This window comes from Choloepus didactylus, chromosome 6 (assembly GCF_015220235.1).
Source record: "Choloepus didactylus isolate mChoDid1 chromosome 6, mChoDid1.pri, whole genome shotgun sequence".
Lineage (NCBI taxonomy): Eukaryota > Metazoa > Chordata > Mammalia > Pilosa > Megalonychidae > Choloepus > Choloepus didactylus.
The window spans coordinates 139558479-139579191 of NC_051312.1; the positions used below are offsets into that span (position 1 = coordinate 139558479).

The 20713-nt window shown below is 38.4% G+C and overlaps 1 protein-coding gene across 5 annotated transcripts in view; it reads left to right on the top strand.

Annotated features, from left to right (window-relative positions):
- Window positions 1–20713, top strand: part of LOC119538661 (von Willebrand factor A domain-containing protein 5A-like) — a 141685-nt gene that overhangs the window by 25667 nt on the left and 95305 nt on the right. The window lies entirely within an intron of this gene.

Genomic DNA, 20713 nt, shown 5'->3' on the forward strand with positions numbered 1-20713 from the left:
TATGAAATGCCCAGAAAAGACAAATTTATAGACAGAAAGCAGACTAGTGGCTGTCTGGCCTGGGAGAAGGAGTGGAATGGATTGCAAATGAAGTCCAGGGAAATTCTGGGTGTGATGGAAATGTTCTGTATTTTGGCAAAGTTTGCACAGCTCCATAAATTTTTTTAAAATAATTAAATTTTACACTCACAATTGGTGAATTTTATGATATGTAAATTATACCTCAGTAAAGCTGTTGAAAAATAAGTGGACTCTGAACCGATGGGTGCTATGTCTCTAGTGTTCAGAGGAGAGGGAAAACCTGCTGATAGGAACATTTCAGCCTATTTGACAGGTATCCTGATTTGGTAAAGAAAACTGTGTCGAATAATTGTAGCAGGAGGATACTTGGTTATGATCATCCAGTTTTCTACTTTGACTTTACACTTACTAAGGAACCTCCAAAGAGGGTATTTTGCTTTGAATGTAAGTTTTTCCTCTTTGGGAAAGAATATGCTGACTCACTAAAACATGCATTCTATTGGATTTGATTTCTCATATCTCCTTGTAAATTTATATATTGGTATTTATATATACCTCATATATGAGAGTGAATTGTCTTGTGAAGCTGAATTAATCTGGCTGGCTGATAAATACAGAATTTCTACAGCAGGTTCATGTTGAATGAATTAATGCTATGGAAAGTTTAGAGATAACCCTTAGTATGAAGAGGGTACGATTTTTTGCTGTTATGTTATTTGTTACATTAATGACTTTTGAGGCTTTGCCAAGAACAGTAGTTCTCGGAATGTGAAATGAGATGGTTTAAATAGAGGGTCATTAATGTTTGTAACTTTCCCTAATGTGTGTGTGTGTGTGTGTGTGTGTGTGTGTGTGTGTGTGTTTAATGAGTCATAGGGGTGTTAGTTATGAGATATATAAATCCCATGAAGAAATAATTCTTGGAATTACTCAGACACAAAGTGGAATACTCAACTTAAAAGAAGATTACAAACTAAAATAAAATTACAAGCTAAAATAATTCCCTGTTGACTGGATGATGATGATGATGATGATAATCTTGAGAACTTCAAAATGTTTCTAAGTCTGTACCAATAATATTTTTAAGGACATATAGGTCCTACAAATAAACGTATAGTCTCAGCCTATGCTCCAGGAAACAAAAATATGGTATATCCATACAATGAAATACTATTCACCAATGAAAAGGAGCAAAGTACTGATACATGCAACAACATGGATGAATCTCAAAAAAGATTATGCTCAGTGAAAGAAATCAGACACAAAAGGCCACATATGGTCTGATTCTATTGATAGGAAGTGTACAAAAATGCAAATATACAGAGATTAGTGGTTATACATAGAGCTGAGGTGGGAACAAGGGGTGATTGTAACTGGACGTGAGGATTCTGTTTAGCATGAAGGAAATGTTCTGAAATTAGATGTAGTGGTGGTTGTACAACTCTGAAATTACACTAAAATTCATTGAATTGTATACTTAAAATGGTTGAGTTTTGTGACATGTAAATTATCAATAAATCTGTTTAATATATATGGAAATCATAGCTAGTCAAATTTTTTGAGCTTTTGTGATAATCTAATTTAATATCTTCATTTTAAAAAGAAAGCAAAAGAACAAGAAAATGGGTAGGAATATATGAATAAGCATGTTTACTTTTTTTAAAAAGTAATTTTATTGCAATATATGCCCACACCATAAATCCTTCCAAAGTACACAATCAGTGGTTCACAGTATCATCACATATTTGTGTGTTCATCATCATGATCATTTTTAGAACATTTGCATTCTCCAGAAAAAGAAATAAAAAGAAAAAAGAAGACCCCAAACATCCCATACCCCTTACCCCTCCCTCTTACTCATCACTAGTATTGCACTCTACCCAATTTTGGGACTTCCAGTAGAGGTAGGTTAACTAAGACCATGTAGTATTGTCAGAGAAAGAGCTATAGACCAGTGGAACAGAAGAAACATCCAGAAGTAGATCCATACAAACACAGGCAAATGACATTTTTTTGTTGTATAATTATACAATCATTATCAAAGATGAAGGCTACTGGATTATAGTTCAACAACTTCAGGTATTTCCTTCTGGCTATTCTAAAACACTAGAAACTAAAAAGAAATATCTATATAATGAGTCAGTATTGGTGGTCTTTTGTTAAATCCAGATTTCTCAGTCACACCTCCTCCCTTTTATTTGATCTTTCTCTCAGTCTTCAGGGATATCTGGGCAATGACCATTTTAACTTCTTTTTGCTGGAAAGGGGTGTTGACCTTGTGGGGTAGAGGCATGAAACTGGTTGATGTTCTTGGAGAGAGTGGTACCTCTGGGTTTCAGGGCTTATCTGGAATAGGATGAATCTGGAGGCCTTAAGTTTCTGAAAAAAATAATCTTACTAAGAAGGTCTTTTATAGAAACTTAGAGCCCAGTGCACTCCCTAGAGTTTTCAGGAATACTGTTTGGGCTTGGAGTACTGTGGTAGTTGCAAATCCAGCTAAAGCTTGCATAAGAGTAACCTCCAGAATGACGTCTTGACTCCATTTGAAATCTCTTAACTACTGAAACTTTATTTTGTTCCATTTCTTTTCCCCCTTTTGGTCCAGAAGGCATTCTCAATCCCATGATGCCAGAGCCAGGATCACCCTGGGGGTCGTGTCCCACGTGGTGGGGAGGGTGGTGAGTTAACTTGCAGAGGTGGCTTAGAGAGTGAGGCCACATCTGAGCAACCAAAGAGGCTCTCTGCGGGTAAGCCTAGCTTTGCCATTGCAGAAATAAGTTTTATAAAGGCTAGCCTAAAGATCGGGAGCTTGGCTTAAGCATTTGTGAGTCCCTAGTGCCTAAATGAATATCAGGAATTCCCCAGGTGGAGAAGTTTAGCAGTTCCATGTTTTTCCTCAATCCCTCAAGTAGACTTTGAGGATACTTTTTTATTTTCTGCTGCAAATCTCTGGACTGTATCCAGGTATTACATTAACCTGTACAGAGTCATAGGATCTCATTTCCTATTCTAGGTTCCATATATTTGGGTTGCTTAAATAAACTGAGAGACAGGTTAAATTAGATAGTGTGCTATAGACAATTTAAATTTTGGACCAAATAAACATCTCTTCCTTTGGTCTCACACAGAAGTTGAAGTTTTAAAATATAGACAATATCATCCTTTTATCTGATTCATCTGATTTACCTTAGTCCTAACCAGGTCTGTTTCATTCATGTCTCTAATTGGAGTCTGATCTCTTATTCAGCTTCTTCAACAATTGCTGTATGGAGTAATGCTAACATTCAGAGCTGCAGAATTCTAACTCTGAGCCTCAGGTTTCACACAGATACCCAATGTTTGAGGGAATTACCAGGCTATACTCAAAAGAATTCAGCATCCCAGAATTTAGAAATAACAGTTAAAACTGAGGAATAGATGTAACTGCTATAAGAGCTTACAATCTAGGAACCTTTACAATAAGCCTTATTTGATCATTCTGTACTTCTTAATCATTGATTGCCCATTCTCTGCCCACTTTCTATTCCCTGATAACCAGAGTTTGCTCATTATAGTTATTTGTTCTTTTGTCTCTGGTTTATTTCACTCAACATAATGTCTTCAAGGTTCATTCACCTATTTGCATACTACACGACTTCATTCCTTTCTCCTGCTGCTGAGTATTCCATTGTATGTATACACCATGATTCATCCTTCTGTTCATCAGTCGATGTACCCTTGGCCACCTTCATCCATTAGAAATCATGAATACTGCCTCCATAAACACTAGTGTGCATATGCCTATTCGTGACCTTCTTTCAGTTATTCCAAGCCTTTGTCTAATAACATGTGGCAACCATATACTTAGCCTCATGTGGACCCCCCACATTGCCCTCTAGAGGGGCTGCACCATTTTGCTTCCCCACCTGCAGTTATTGGGTATCTCTCTCTCTCACCTCATTTCCAACACTTGTATCCTTCTTTTAATTTTTTAAACAGTTTTGTTCACACACCATACAATCCATCCTAAGTTTACAATCAATGGTTCCCAGTATAATCATGTAGTCATGCATTCATCACCACAATCAAAAGAGAATATTTCCGTTTCTTCCATGAAGAAAGAAGAAAAGAGGAAAAAGAGAAACAACAGTAAGAATCCCATACCCCTTATATCCCCCTTTTATTGACACTTAGCTTTGGTAAATTGCCTTTGTCATAATTCATGAAAGAAAACTGCAATGTTACTGTTAACTGTAGACCCTAGTCTGCATTACATAAATTTTTTCCATATACTGTCCCATTTTAACACCTTGCAATGGTGACATTCAATTGTTCTCCCTCAAGTAAAAACTTTCTTATATTTGTACATTTAATCACCATTCTTGTCCACTCTAGGTTTCACTATGTTATGCAGTCTCAGTTTTTATTCTCTATCTTTCCTTCTGCTGTCATACCTGCCCCTAGCCTTCCTCTTCAACCATACTCACATTCAGCTTTGTTCATTATACTTAAAGTATTGTGCAACCATCACAGGTTATTGCGCTGTCCATTTCTGGATCTTTACAAGCAATCCTGTTGAACATCCTTCAGCATCAAATGCCCAAACTCTACATTCTTTCTATCTTCTGATAACCTGTGATCTCAACGTTAACTCTCAGAGTTTGCTCATTATAGTTAGGTCACATTAGTGAGACCATACAGTATTTGTCCTTTTGTTTCTGGATTATTTTGCTCAACATAATATCTTCAAGTTTCATCCATGTTATTACATGCTTCATGACTTTATTGTATCTTATAGCTGCATGATAATCCATTGTATGTTTATCCACTCATCCATTGATGGACATTTGGGCTATTTCCTTTTCTTGACAATCGTAAATAATGGCCGTAATAAACATTGGTGTGCAAATTCATTTGTGTACCTGCTGTCAGTTCCTCTCGTATATATACCTAGTAAGTAGCCTGTTTATTTTTTAATTCAGGAAAGTGATTATTCCATTTTGTTGGAACCGAGCATAAATTTTAAGTGCAGAGAGACTGATTGAAAATCCAAGCTTATGACTGACTTTTGGTGTGAACTTTGGCAATTATTTGAACTTTTTGAACTCTGTTTTTTTTCTGTCTTTAAAAATGTAAAGGTAGAGACCCAGAACACTTTAGTATTTTTTTAAAGTAAGTTCTCAGCAAGTAGTAATTACTATTTCAAGACCATGGAGATGAGAATGTCTTCTCTACTCTTTCTATAGCATGGTATAAATAAGGACAATGATTGTTAGAATATTGTAAAATTACTTAAACCTTATTACAATTGTCATTTTTGTGTCTTGTGTATTCCCTCAAAGAGGCTTTAGCTATGACTTTTTAAAATAGGCTAGTGTGCTTGTTTTGTTGGGCAGCCAGTAAAAATAATGTTCTCATAGGTCTACTGATTCTACCCTTGAACTTCCCAATCCAACTGAATTCTTAAAATACAAATTGGATAAAGTTACAATAATTAAAGTAAATTAAAATAAACGTTAGTAACAGTCTTAAAGGAAAGTAGAATTTTTTTTTTCAGGAAATGAGTCAAGTATGAATTTAGGCATTTGTGGAAGTGAGGAGAGATTCTAAAGCTAATTTTGAAAAAAAAAAAAAAAATAGTTGCACGTTTTCTGTTTTAGTTTTGTCTTGTTTTAACACCAGATGGAATTGTTGCCTCTTTTCATGTGGTTGCTTTCCTAATCCTACTGTTTTCCTCAAGCCCAGATCCTCCAAGGTTCACTGGACTGTGTCAAATACCTGAACCCAGTGGATGGTTCTCTTGTAGGAGAAAAACATGCCCAAGAGTTATTGTTAATCAAAGAGGTTTAAAATACTGACTGAATAACTAATGCTGCAACATAACTGCATTTTAGTCCGAGAAGTAAGGAGGCAGAAGCAAAGGGGAGAAAGAAGGAAGGAGGGAAGCAAGGAGAGTCTCCATTCTAATTGCCCCCCCATGTTTTACAGACTTTTCTAGTCAGAGCCCACTGGGGAGAGGCCCCAAAGGAACTCCAGAGACATTTGTTCTCTGTTGAGGAGACGATCACTGCTCTTCACTCGGGGGCCGCAGACACTGTTGGTCTAGATTTTCAACTAGAGGAGGGTGGGAAGAATGTGAGAACTGGCCCTATTTGCATTTGGGCTGATACTAAAGTTGACTCCATGAGTCTTAAGATATTCCCTGATGAGTGGAACTCAACCTTAGAAACCTCAGTGATGATTGCAGGTGTTCAGGCAGATTGCAGACATACTGGGAGAGTAAATTTTGTACTGAAAAGTGATGGTTTTCTTTAATATTGGTAACTGACTTATTTTTACTACATGAATGTATTTTTCATTTTGTTTTAATATATGTCTGCTGAAGAATTCTCAGTTTTGAATTGTTCCAGCTGATGACAGAAAAAGCAGGTTTGTGGATCACTCAAATCAGTAGGTATTTCCAGACACATGGAATTGTTCAAGCCAACCTAAGAGAAATAATGTGGAATAAAGACTCATTAAAAGCAGAATATTAATACCCTGAATGAATTTTTACCAAAGGTGGGTAGGAACAGGCATTGCTCTAGGTATTATACATGTTAATTATTATAAATATAATTAAGTATAATAATTAATTAATTATTGTACCATGGAAGCATTAATCCTTATAAGAACATGATAGAGATTATTATCAGTATTTATACAGATACAGAGGAGATTCAGAAATTTATCAGAGTTATCTGAATTCAGAGTGGGGAGCAGGTGTGGCATTTACCCTCAGATATATCTGATAGTGAAGTTTACTTTCTGCCCTCTATTCTATACTGCCTCCACTGTTATATTTTATTTAAGAGGAATTAGAAAATAATTAAATGACTTTACTAATGCCACACACTGCTTAGTGACAGAATTAGACTGACTCCTACTTAGAATTTCTTTACACTACATAGGCCTTTTCAGTTTCCAATGGGTCCTAGGAAGGTATTAGTTTTTCAGGAAAAACTCATCTCAATGAGACCATCCTTTGATCTTCCAAGACTAACTAGACATGAAGAGGAGGCATCACACTTATCACCGAGTTCATGCTGTTGGGAATTCCTAACACTGAAGGGCTGGAGAACGTGCCCTTTGTCCTGTTTCTGGCCTTCTGCTTCGTCACCTTGCTGGGGAACCTGCTCATCTTCCTCACCATTCTGGCTTCCTCTAATCTTCACACCCCCACATATTTGACATATGTTTGACGTATTTTTGACATATTTTTCCCTTCTGTGAGTTCCCCCAAAATGATGTATTACCTCATGGGACAAAGCTGCATCATCTCTTACTGGGGCTGCGCATCCCAGCTCTTCTTCTACCACACCCTGGGTGGCACCGAGTGATTCCTGTACACCGTGATGGCCTACGACCGCTTTGTGGCCATCTGTCGCCCTGCTGTGGTATACAGTCATGACCCACCAGGCGTGTGCTGTCCTGAACCTGAGCACCTGTCTGAGGAGCTGTCTGCTTGCATCTGTCTCACAGGCCTCATCTTTCAGTTGCTCTACTGTGGCCCCAATGAAGTGGGCAGTTTCTTTTGTGGTACCTATTACCAAGATAGGACTCATTTCCTGATGTGTGTGGCAAGCAATACTGTTACAAAAAGATTTTTTTTTAATTCAATATTATTGAGATACATTCACATACCATACAATCATCCAAAGTGTACAATCAATTGTTCACATTACCATCATATACTTGTGCATTCATCACCCCAATCTATTTTTTGAACATTTTCCTTGTACCAGAAAAAGTGAAAATAAGAATAAAAAATAAAAGTAAAAAAGAGCACTCAAATCAACTCCCCTTTCCCACCATATTTTTCATTTAGTTTTTGTCCCCATTTTTCTACTTATCCATCCATACACTGAATAAAGGAAGTGTTATCCACAAGTTTTCACAATCACACTGTCACCCCTTGTAATCTACATTTTTATACAATCGTCTTCAAGAGTCAAGGCTACTGGGTTGGAGTTTGATAGTTTCAGGTATTTACTTTTAGCTATTCCAATGCATTAAAACCTAAAAAGAGTTATCTATATAGTGCATAAGAATGTTCACCAGAGTGACCTCTCAACTCCATTTCAGATCTCAGCCACTGAAGCTTTATTCTATTTCATTTCTCATCCCCCTTTTGGTCAAGAAGATGTTCTCAGGCCCACGATGTGAGTCCAGATTCATTTCCAGGAGTCATATCCCACATTTCCGGGGAGATTTACACCCCTGGGAGTCAGGTCCCAGGTAGTGGGGAGGGCAGTGAGTTCACCTGCCAAGTTGGCTTAGCTAGAGAGAGAGGGCCACATCTGAGCAACAAAGAGGCACTCAGGGGAGACTCTTAGGCACAGTTATAAGCAGGTTTAGCCTCTCCTTTGCAGCAATGAGCTTCACAAGGGCAAGTCCCATGATAGAGGACTTGCCACATCAAACCACCAGTCCTCAATATTTGTGAGAACATCAGCAACAATCCAGGTGAGGAAGCCCAACACCTCTGCATTTTCCGCCAACTCCTCAGGGGGCCCCTGCATATATATATTTATTCTCTGTCCAAATTACTTTGGGATGTGTTACAGCAATACTTTCGGGGAAGAAAGAGTCTTTATTGCCCATTGTTCTGTCATTTATTTTAGCTTCTTATATTTTGACAATATGTAATTTGGGGCATAGGAATTATGAGCCTTTATAATTTCACTGAAGAAGAAAAAAGCCTTTATATTTTCCTATTGTATTTCTAGATGTCCATTCTTTTATGTCTTAACTAACTCCTTTTTTCTCCAAACCTATTCTCTCTCTGACTCCTTTTTCCTGTTATTTAAAGACCCTGTGTTTCTTACCTTACCGCCTGTAGTGTATTATTTTCAGGTGTTTTCTCTCTTTGTCTTATCTGCCTAAAGAACCACCTTTCTCTTTCTATGGCTATCCAGCTATGTTGCTTTCTTCAAAGGACTGCAGAAAGGAACACTGCTGAAGAAGTGTGTGCAGAGGAGGAGGATGGCATAGTCTTGGGGGGGGGGTTGGGTATAGACAATGATGGAGAGAGATGGACTTACTATTCTTTACTCTTCCTTTCTCCTCAACCTTCATATTTGATCAGGAGTCAGTTTGTGCTTAGATCATTATTCTCTTTCTCCCCTTTGTCCCCATCTCCTTTCTCTACTCTGTAGTTTGTACTTTTGTTTTTAATCGTTCCCATATGCATTCCTTTTATTGGAAAATTTCCCCATATTTTGAGATATCTTTTGGAAATTTACTTTTAGATTATTGGTTTCTGATGTGATCATAAGTTTTGAAAAACCATTTTAATTAGGAGAGATTATATGATCATTGCTAGTATGTCACCAGAAGAGCTCAACTTTAATATAACATCAAAATAGAAACATGTTATTGGAAATACACTTCCTCTTCATGGAGTCCCAATTTTTGACTTACTCTATCTTGGTTTTGTTGGGGAAGATGCTAATTTTTTAATACCAGAATGTAGAAAGCTTGTTATTGCTAATATTTGGAGGGTAGCCTTTCTGAGCTCACGACCAGATCTCTTGTATATATATTCTATGCACACTATTCGTGTACATTCTGTTCTGTGTACACTATTCATGTACATATTTGGCTTTCCTGAAGCCAAAAGCTTCCAAAAAGCCTCAACTTTTCAAGGCTGAGCTCTTTTTTATAAATGATATTAAAAGTAACTGATACTTTTAGCAATTTGAATAAAAATTATTCTCTTTGGTATTCATGCATGAAAGGGAGATTTCACCTGGCCCTTGGTTCTCCAGAGACTTCAGCATCTGTTAACCTAGGTAATTCAGTGGCTTGACTATTTTCTCTTACTCTTACCAAGCCTCCAGTACCACCTGCTTGCACCAGCCTAAAACCTTAGGTTGATTCATCATACCATGCCTCTCATGTAGGTTAACGTCTATCACCACCATAAATGCAGGCCCTCCTCTAACTCCATCTCTAAATTCCCCATGCACCAACGACCTCCCTCCCATCCTTTCTATTCTCTTCTGCAAAACTCTTGGAATTAATTATAATAGTGGTCAGACAATCTGAAGTAAATAAAAAGCTAAGTAAAGACAAGGAAGTGCTGGCAGAAGGAGAGAAAGCGATGTGGTTAATGAGTTAGAGGTTTTAATGAAGTCATTTGTTCACTCTACAAAAATTTACCAGCAGCTACTATGCAGGCCCAAATCTGTGCTCCCAAGGAGCTTATACCCTGGTACAGGAAGAGAGAGAGACTGTTCAAAAACCTATACATATAAATTATAATGATAAACTCTGTGGTAAGTGCTAGGTAGAAAAAGTTCTGTGGATTCAATATACATAAAGGGAGAATATTTGTATCCTAAATATTTCACTCATGTTTTCCCCTCATGTCAATAAATGTTTTTACATCACAATGTGTATGGCTGGTGGTATTCCAAGGAGTCAAGCAGGCCTTCCCTAGAATGACAGGAAAGCTGAGATCTGAAGGGGAAGAGTGGATGCCAGGCAAGGTGAGAAACCTTCTGTGCAGGGCGGCCACATGTGCAAAGCTCTATGGAAATATGAAAGCTTGAGGAAAGAGAGGAAAAGAACTGTGATTTCAAGGACGAGAGGCACAAAAGCCAAAGGTGATCCAGAGTCCAGAAGGTCATTTTAAAGAATATGGTCTCTAGTTTAGGAGCAATGGGAACATTAAGAGGGTTTTTAACAGCATTATGTTTGAGTGTGTGTGTGTCTGGATGAGAATATGAACACACAATTCTAGCCCTGGTGGGGAGAGAGGTGGGGGAAGCACAGCACCATCAGGGAGACACAAGGAAGATTGTTGGACTATAGAATTTTGAGATAATTGGTCAGAAAAAAGGAGAAATGGTAGTCACTAGATCATAGAAAATCTGTGAGAATATATGCAGATTAAGGTCCTGCTTTAGCCTAATCTACATCAGAATAGATCTTCATTCTGAATGTACACTGAGAACCAGTTTGATTCAAACACCAAGAGGACTAGAATTCACAGGATAGTAACAAAGTGAGACTGAAAATAAGAACAATTGACTTTGAGGGATTAGAACATTTTATTATTGATTAGTTTGGACATAATTTATACACAACATAAACAAATAAACCACACTATAGGGTTTAGAAATGATTGTGCCATTTATCCTACTAAGGAATTGCTCTGGATTTTATTTTAAACTTCATGGTTCAGATAATCTGAATCATTTCATCCCATACTGAGATATCCTTACTTTTTCTTCAAAATATCTATGAAAAAATAAATGTTATGAGCTCACTGTAAAATAATGAAAGTAATACAGAAAGATATAATTAAGAATGTGAAAAAAAAACACCCAAAATTTGATTACACATTTTTAACCTTTGAGGGGATAGATAGTCTTTCAATTGTTTATAAATGAGCATATTCACAAATGCTAACAGAAAATAAGATGTCAGTATCCTGTTTTTTTTTTCTGTTTCCAGCTGCTTTGGGGATTCTATCTTTGTGGGGTTCTCAAGGCCTTTATTTCATAGACTCAGTGTTTTGGGTAAGGAGAGAACTGGAAAAGCTAGGGAGGAAAGATTAATATAAAGTAGAAAAGGCAGACAATGACTTGTGAAAAGTCAGCAGAAGAGTTACAAAAAGGGTGCTGATGAGGAAAAATTAGAATCAATGTGGACTAAGAGGAGAGATTTTGGAGGGCTAGAAGACAGGAACAAGAAATAATATGGGATATTAAAAGGCAAATAGCTGGAGTATATTTTTAAAATGGTGTGTGACTGTGTATGTGTTTTTAAATAAAATCTTATATCTTATTTTGGGCGCGTAACAAAAGTTTTAGGTATAGGAAAGATTCAGGTATTAAAAATTATTTAATATGCCAGGCAATACTGGTTTAGAAGGGCTAAAAAGAGGCTCAGTTTCATTCAAATTTTGGGTTTCGTGTGTCTTCAAATTTACTCAAATGAAGAAATATACTTACATTAGGGTATGCTGTTGGTCTGTACCCTAATGATTTGATTCCTGTTTCTCTTTCCGTATTAACAAATAGGTAAGTTGCATGGATAGGTGCTATTCCATTTATTCCATATTTGATTCAAAAGCATAAACTGGATGCTACTATGTCATTTTATACAACAGTGAATTGGACAACATGATTCCTGTTCTCATGGAATTTTCATACACTATCAAAGAAAACCATAAAATAAATTATTGTAAGTGTGAAGAACATCTGTCCATAAACACCTTCTGCCTGTTCCAGATATCATGGCAAATGGGTTTTTCTGGCAATATCTAGCATTAATCGGCAACCAACTGATACTAGAATTGCCTAGAACTTGCATATCATCTAGGACAACGTTTCCAAAGTTGAAGAATACGATTGTGTGATCTTGATTCTGTCAGTCAGCTTAGGAGGGTGCATAGAACCCTCAGGTAACATATACCATTTATGCTTGAAAGAGCTCCATTCTCTTCTTTTTGCTTCATGTCTTTTGTTAAGTTAGTAATTGATTTTATTTGAGATTTTCTCCTTTTTTTTCTGTTTTGTTTTCATGGTTTAAATGGAATGGAAACTTTGGGGAGTAGAGTGGAATAAAAAATAGTAATGACCAAAAATGTCTTGAAATCTAAGGGCTGGTGTGCCTATGGGATCCCCAATAAATAGCACCCCTAATTTCACACTGGATTCTGGAGAAAACTGAAAGTTAGTTATCATTTTCATTGTTTTGGGGGGCCAATTGGAAATTTAACTTGGTGGGAGAACCAAATGGGCCGTTCAACTGAACTCTAAAAAGAGCCATCTTCTCTTCAAACTACAAGGGATGGGCAGGCTTTCCCACACCTTTAACTCTATGGGGTAATTTGGACTATTGGCCACTTGGTGCTGTAGGAAATCCATGACAGGAGGAGTTAAGGAGTTAAGAGGCCCTGGGTCTGGCCATGGCTTTATCATATCTAGATGTACCTTAATGCTCTATCTCAGCACTGCTATCTGTGCGATGGGTATTGTAATAGAATAAATGTACATAATAGTAAAGTCAATATACAAACATGACCCATGTCAGTGCTTCTTCTACCAGTTATTTATGGAATACCTTCTAGGTATCATGAACCATGCTAGGCTCTGGAGAGAGGTGATGGATTCTGGGACCTGAGGACCTGGTATGCTGTTTAATGTAATCTGTGACTTGGGTGCGGTATTGAACAACTTTAATCCTCAAACTCTGTTCTTAAAACATGGACACTATCTTATGGGGAATGGTACGAAGATGAAATAAGAAGACGTGTGTCAGAGCTGATCTAAGGTGGCAGCATAGAGAGGAGTGGAAGCTAAGTATTCCCCCTGGAACAACTAAAAAAACACCAGAAACAACTAGTAAATAATCCGGAATAACTGCAGGGGGACAAACGTGACCGTCCAGTCATCATACACTAACCTGAATTGGGAGGAATGCCTGAGATCACAGCATAAAATCTGTAAGTAAGAACTGCGGATCCAAATCAGTTGACCACTCCCCCACAGCCTGAGCTACAAAGCCTCGTGGTGACAGAAAGAAGCTTTCTCCCAGCAAGCGAATATAGCTCAGCTGAGCTCCAACTGGGGTTTTTTTTTTTTTTTTTTTTTTTTTTGTTTAGACTGCTTTGTTCCAGATACCAGCTGTTTTCTCCTTCAATTCTTTTTTTTTTTTTAATCTTCATTTTATTGAGATATATTCACATACCACACAGTCATACAAAACAAATCGTACTTTCGATTGTTTACAGTACCATTACATAGTGGTACATTCATCACCCAGATCAATCCCTGACAACTTCATTAGCACACACACACAAATAACAAGAATAATAATTAGAGTGAAAAAGAGCAATTGAAGTAAAAAAGAACACTGGGTACCTTTGTCTGTTTGTTTCCTTCCCCTATTTTTCTACTCATCCATCCATAAACTAGACAAAGTGCAGTGTGGTCCTTATGGCTTTCCCAATCCCATTGTCACCCCTCATAAGCTACATTTTTATACAACTGTCTTCGAGATTCATGGGCTCTGGATTGTAGTTTGATAGTTTCAGGTATCCACCACCAGCTACCCCAATTCTTTGGAACCTAAAAAGGGTTGTCTAAAGTGTGCATAAGAGTACCCACCAGAGTGACCTCTCGGCTCCTTTTGGAATCTCTCTGCCACTGAAGCTTATTTCATTTCCTTTCACATCCCCCTTTTGGTCAAGAAGATGTTCTCCGTTCCACGATGCCAGGTCTACATTCCTCCCCGGGAGTCATATTCCATGTTGCCAGGGAGATTCACTCCCCTGGGTGTCTGATCCCATGTAGGGGGGAGGGCAGTGATTTCACCTTTCAAGTTGACTTAGCTAGAGAGACAGGGCCACATCTGAGCAACAAAGAGGCATTCGGGAGGAGGCTCTTAGGCACAACCATAGGGAGGCCTAGCCTCTCCTTTGCAGCAACCGTCTTCCCAAGGGTAAAACCTGTGGTAGAGGGCTCAACCCATCAAACCACCAGTCCCCTATGTCTGTGGTCATGTTAGCAACCATGGAGGTGGGGTAGGCGAATACCCCTGCATTCTCCACAGGCTCCTCAAGGGGGCACTACATCTTTTTTTTTCCTTGTTTTTCTTTTTTTTTTTTTTTTTTAACTTTCCCTTCTTTTTTAAATCAACTGTATGAAAAAAAGTTAAAAAGAAAACAAACATACAATAAAAGAACATTTCAAAGAGACCATAACAAGGGAGTAAGAAAAAGACAACTAACCTAAGATAACTGCTTAACTTCCAACATGTTCCTACTTTACCCCAAGAAACTTATCTAATATAGAAACATTTCTGTGAACTTGCTCCTACTATATCCATCAGAAATTAACAGACCATAGTCATTCCTGGGCATCCCCAGAACGTTAAATAGCTTATCTGTTCTTCTTGGATTATTGTTCCCCCTTCCTTAGTTGCTCTCTATTGCTAGTTCCCCTACATTCTACATTATAAGCCATTTGTTTTACATTTTTGAAAGTTCACATTAGTGGTAGCATATAATATTTCTCTTTTTGTGCCTGGCTTATTTCGCTCAGCATTATGTCTTCAAGGTTCATCCATGTTGTCATATGTTTCACGAGATCGTTCCTTCTTACTGCCGTGTAGTATTCCATCGTGTGTATATACCACATTTTATTTATCCACTCATCTGTTGAAGGACATTTGGGTTGTTTCCATCTCTTGGCAATTGTGAATAATGCTGCTATGAACATTGGCGTGCAGATATCTGTTCGTGTCACTGCTTTCCGATCTTGCGGGTATATACCGAGAAGTGCAATCGCTGGATCGAATGGTAACTCTATATCTAGTTTTCTAAGGAACTGCCAGACTGACTTCCAGAGTGGCTGAACCATTATACAGTCCCACCAACAATGAATAAGAGTTCCAATTTCTCCATATCCCCTCCAGCATTTGTAGTTTCCTGTTTGTTTAATGGCAGCCATTCTAACCAGTGTTAGGTGGTATCTCATTGTGGTCTTAATTTGCATCTCTCTAATAGCTAGTGAAGCTGAACATTTTTTCATGTGTTTCTTGGCCATTTGTATTTCCTCTTCAGAGAACTGTCTTTTCATATCTTTTGCCCATTTTATAATTGGGCCGACTGTACTATTGTCATTGAGTTGTAGGATTTCTTTATATATGCAAGATATCAGTCTTTTGTCAGATACATGGTTTCCAAAAATCTTTTCCCATTGAATTGGCGGCCTCTTTACCTTTTTGAGAAATTCCTTTGAGGTGCAGAAACTTCTAAGCTATATTCAAAGTACAATCTCTGACCACAATGGAATACAAATAGAAGTCAATAATTTTTGAATTGTAACTCCACTATTTACTTCCTGCATGATATAAAATACACAAACTCTAATGACAAATCAGTGGTTTTGACCTCAATGTAAAATATGTACTTTTTGACAAGAACTATATAAAGGTGGGGGAATGGAGGAGTAAATGTACATAGTTTATGTGTCCTATTGAAATTAAGTTGGTGTCAAAGAAAAACAAGATTGTTATGGATTTAGGAGTTTAATTTTAAGCCCCACAGTAAACACAAAGAAATTATCAGAGAATATGACCATAGAGATGAAAAGTAGAGTATGGGTTAAGAGAAATGGGGGAAGGGGCAATGGGGAGTTAAGAAATGAGTGTAGGGTTGCTGTTTGAGGTGAAAGGAAATTTCTAGTAATGGATAGTGGGAACGCGATAGCATTGCAACATTCTAAATGTGATTAATCCCACTAATGGAAGGCTAGGGAGGGGGTGGAATGGGAAGATTTAGGCTGTAATGTGTTTCCACAATTGAGGAAAAAAACAAAGTCTAAATAGATGACAATTGAATGCCAAGGATTACCCTGGATGGGATCTGAGGATGGAAGAAAGGAGGCTCAAAGGGACACAGTTGAGACATGAGGAAAAGGAAATATAAAATGTAAGCTTTGGAGAGGCGGGGCAAGATGGCAGACTGGTGAGCTGTATGTTTTAGTTACTCCTCCAGGAAAGTAGGTAGAAAGCCAGGAACTGCGTGGACTGGACACCACAGAGCAATCTGACTTTGGGCATACTTCATACAACACTCATGAAAACGTGGAACTGCTGAGATCAGCGAAATCTGTAAGTTTTTGCGGCCAGGGGACCCGCGCCCCTCCCTGCCAGGCTCAGTCCCGGGGGAGAAGGGGCTGTCAGCTCCGGGAAGGAGAAGGGAGAACTGCAGTGGCAGCTGTTATCAGAAACTCATTCTACTGATCCAAACTCCAAACATAGACAGACTGAGACCAGACACCAGAGAATCTGAGAGCAGCCAGCCCAGCAGAGAGGAGACAGGCATAGAAAGAAAACAACACGAAAAACTCCAAAATAAAAGCGGAGGATTTTTTGGAGTTCTGGTGAACATAGAAAGGGGAAGGGCCCTGAGGCGCATATGCAAATCCCGAAGAAAAGCTGATCTCTCTGCCCTGTGGACCTTTCCTTAATGGCCCTGGTTGCTTTGTCTCTTAGCATTTCAATAACCCATTAGATCTCTGAGGAGGGCCCGTTTTTTTTTTTTTTTTTTTTTTTTTTAATCCTTTTTTCTTTTTCTAAAACAATTACTCTAAGAAGCCCAATACAGAAAGCTTCAAAGACTTACTATTTGGGCAGGTCAAGTCAAGAGCAGAACTAGGAGAGCTCTGAGACAAAACGCAATAATCCAGTGGCTGAGAAAATTCACTAAACACCACAACTTCCCAAGAAAAGGGGGGTGTCCGCTCACAGCCATCATCCTGGTGGACAGGAAACACTCCTGCCCATCGCCAGCCCCATAGCCCAGAACTGCCCCAGACAACCCAGTGTGATGGAAGTGCTTCAAATAACAGGCACACACCACAAAACTGGGCGTGGACATTAGCCTTCCCTGCAACCTCAGCTGATTGTCCCAGAGTTGGGAAGGTAGAGCAGTGTGAATTAACAAAGCCCCATTCAGCCATCATTTCAGCAGACTGGGAGCCTCCCTACACAGCCCAGCAGCCCAGAACTGCCCTGGGGGGACGGCACTCACCTGTGACATAGCACAGTCATCCCTCAACAGAGGACCCGGGGTGCACGGCCTGGAAGAGGGGCCCACTTGCAAGTCTCAGGAGCCATACGCCAATAACAAGGACTTCTGGGTCAGCGGCAGAGACAAACTGTGGCAGGACTGAACTGAAGGATTAGACTATGGCAGCAGCTTTAAAACTCTAGGATCACCAGGGAGATTTGATTGTTAGAGCCACCCCCCCCTCCCTGACTGCCCAGAAACACGCCCAATATACAGGGCAGGCAACACCAACTACATACGCAAGCTTGGTACACCAATTGGACCCCACAAGACTCACTCCCCCACTCACCAAAAAGGCTAAGCAGGGGAGAACTGGCTTGTGGAGAACAGGTGGCTCGTGGACGCCACCTGCTGGTTAGTTAGAGAAAGTGTACTCCACGAAGCTGTAGATCTGATAAATTAGAGATAAGGACTTCAATTGGTCTACAAATCCTAAAAGAACCCTATCAAGTTCAGCAAATGCCACGAGGCCAAAAACAACAGAAAATTATAAAGCATATGAAAAAACCAGACGATATGGATAACCCAAGCCCAAGCACCCAAATCAAAAGACCAGAAGAGACACAGCACCTAGAGCAGCTACTCAAAGAACTAAAGATGAACAATGAGACCATAGTACGGGAGATAAAGGAAATCAAGAAGACCCTAGAAGAGCATAAAGAAGACATTGCAAGACTAAATAAAAAAATGGATGATCTTATGGAAATTAAAGAAACTGTTGACCAAATTAAAAAGATTCTGGACACTCATAGTACAAGACTAGAGGAAGTTGAACAATGAATCAGTGACCTGGAAGACGACAGAATGGAAAATGAAAGCATAAAAGAAAGAATGGGGAAAAAAATTGAAAAAATCGAAATGGACCTCAGGGATATGATGGATAATATGAAACGTCCAAATATAAGACTCATTGGTGTCCCAGAAGGGGAATAAAAGGGTAAAGGTCTAGGAAGAGTATTCAAAGAAATTGTTGGGGAAAACTTCCCAAATCTTCTAAACAACATAAATACACAAATCATAAATGCTCAGCGAACTCCAAATAGAATAAATCCAAATAAACCCACTCTGAGACATATACTGATCACACTATCAAACACAGAAGAGAAGGAGCAAGTTCTGAAAGCAGCAAGAGAAAAGCAATTCACCACATACAAAGGAAACAGCATAAGACTAAGTATTGACTACTCAGCAGCCACCATGGAGGCGAGAAGGCAGTGGCACGATATATTTAAAATTCTGAGTGAGAAAAATTTCCAGCCAAGAATACTTTATCCAGCAAAGCTCTCCTTCAAATTTGAGGGTGAGCTTAAATTTTTCACAGACAAACAAATGCTGAGAGAATTTGCTAACAAGAGACCTGCCCTACTGGAGATACTCAAGGGAGCCCTACAGACAGAGAAACAAAGAAAGGACAGAGAGACTTGGAGAAAGGTTCAGTACTAAAGAGATTCGGTATGGGTACAATAAAGGATATTAATAGACAGAGGGGAAAAATATGACAAACATAAACCAAAGGATAAGATGGCTGATTCAAGAAATGCCTTCACGGTTATAACGTTGAATGTAAATGGATTAAACTCCCCAATTAAAAGATATAGATTCGCAGAATGGATCAAAAAAAATGAACCATCAATATGTTGCATACAAGAGACTCATCTTAGACACAGGGACACAAAGAAACTGAAAGTGAAAGGATGGAAAAAAATATTTCATGCAAGCTACAGCCAAAAGAAAGCAGGTGTAGCAATATTAATCTCAGATAAAATAGACTTCAAATGCAGGGATGTTTTGAGAGACAAAGAAGGCCACTACATACTAATAAAAGGGGCAATTCAGCAAGAAGAAATAACAATCGTAAATGTCTATGCACCCAACCAAGGTGCCACAAAATACATGAGAGAAACACTGGCAAAACTAAAGGAAGCAATTGATGTTTCCACAATAATTGTGGGAGACTTCAACACATCACTCTCTCCTATAGATAGATCAACCAGACAGAAGACCAATAAGGAAATTGAAAACCTAAACAATCTGATAAATGAATTAGATTTAACAGACATATACAGGATATTACATCCCAAATCACCAGGATACACATAATTTTCTAGTGCTCATGGAACTTTCTCCAGACTAGATCATATGCTGGGACATAAAACAAGCCTCAATAAATTTAAAAAGATTGAAATTATTCAAAGCACATTCTCTGACCACAATGGAATACAATTAGAAGTCAATAACCATCAGAGACTTAGAAAATTCACAAATACCTGGAGGTTAAAGAACACACTCCTAAACAATCAGTGGGTTAAAGAAGAAATATTTAGAAATCTCTAAATATATAGAGACGAATGAAAATGAGAACACAACATACCAAAACCTATGGGATGCAGCAAAAGCAGTGCTAAGGGGGAAATTTATAGCACTAAACGCATATATTAAAAAGGAAGAAAGAGCCAAAATCAAAGAACTAATGGATCAACTGAAGAAGCTAGAAAATGAACAGCAAACCAATCCTAAACGAAGTAGAAGAAAAGAAATAACAAGGATTAAAGCCGAAATAAATGACATAGAGAACAAAAAAACAATAGAGAGGATAAATATCACCAAAAGTTGGTTCTTTGAGAAGATCAACAAGATTGACAAGCCCCTAGCTAGACTGACAAAATCAAAAAGAGAGAAGACCCATATCAACAAAATAATGAGTGAAAAAGGTGACATAACTGCAGATCCTGAAGAAATTAAAAAAATTATAAGAGGATACTATGAACAACTGTATGGCAACAAACTGGATAATGTAGAGGAAATGGACAATTTCCTGGAAACATATGAACAACCTAGACTGACCAGAGAAGAAATAGAAGACCTCAACCAACCCATCACAAGCAAAGAGATCCAATCAGTCATCAAAAATCTTCCCACAAATAAATGCCCAGGGCCAGATGGCTTCACAGGGGAATTCTACCAAAATTTCCAGAAAGAACTGACACCAATCTTACTCAAACTCTTTCAAAACATTGAAGAAAATGGAACACTACCTAACTCATTTTATGAAGCTAACATCAATCCAATACCAAAACCAGG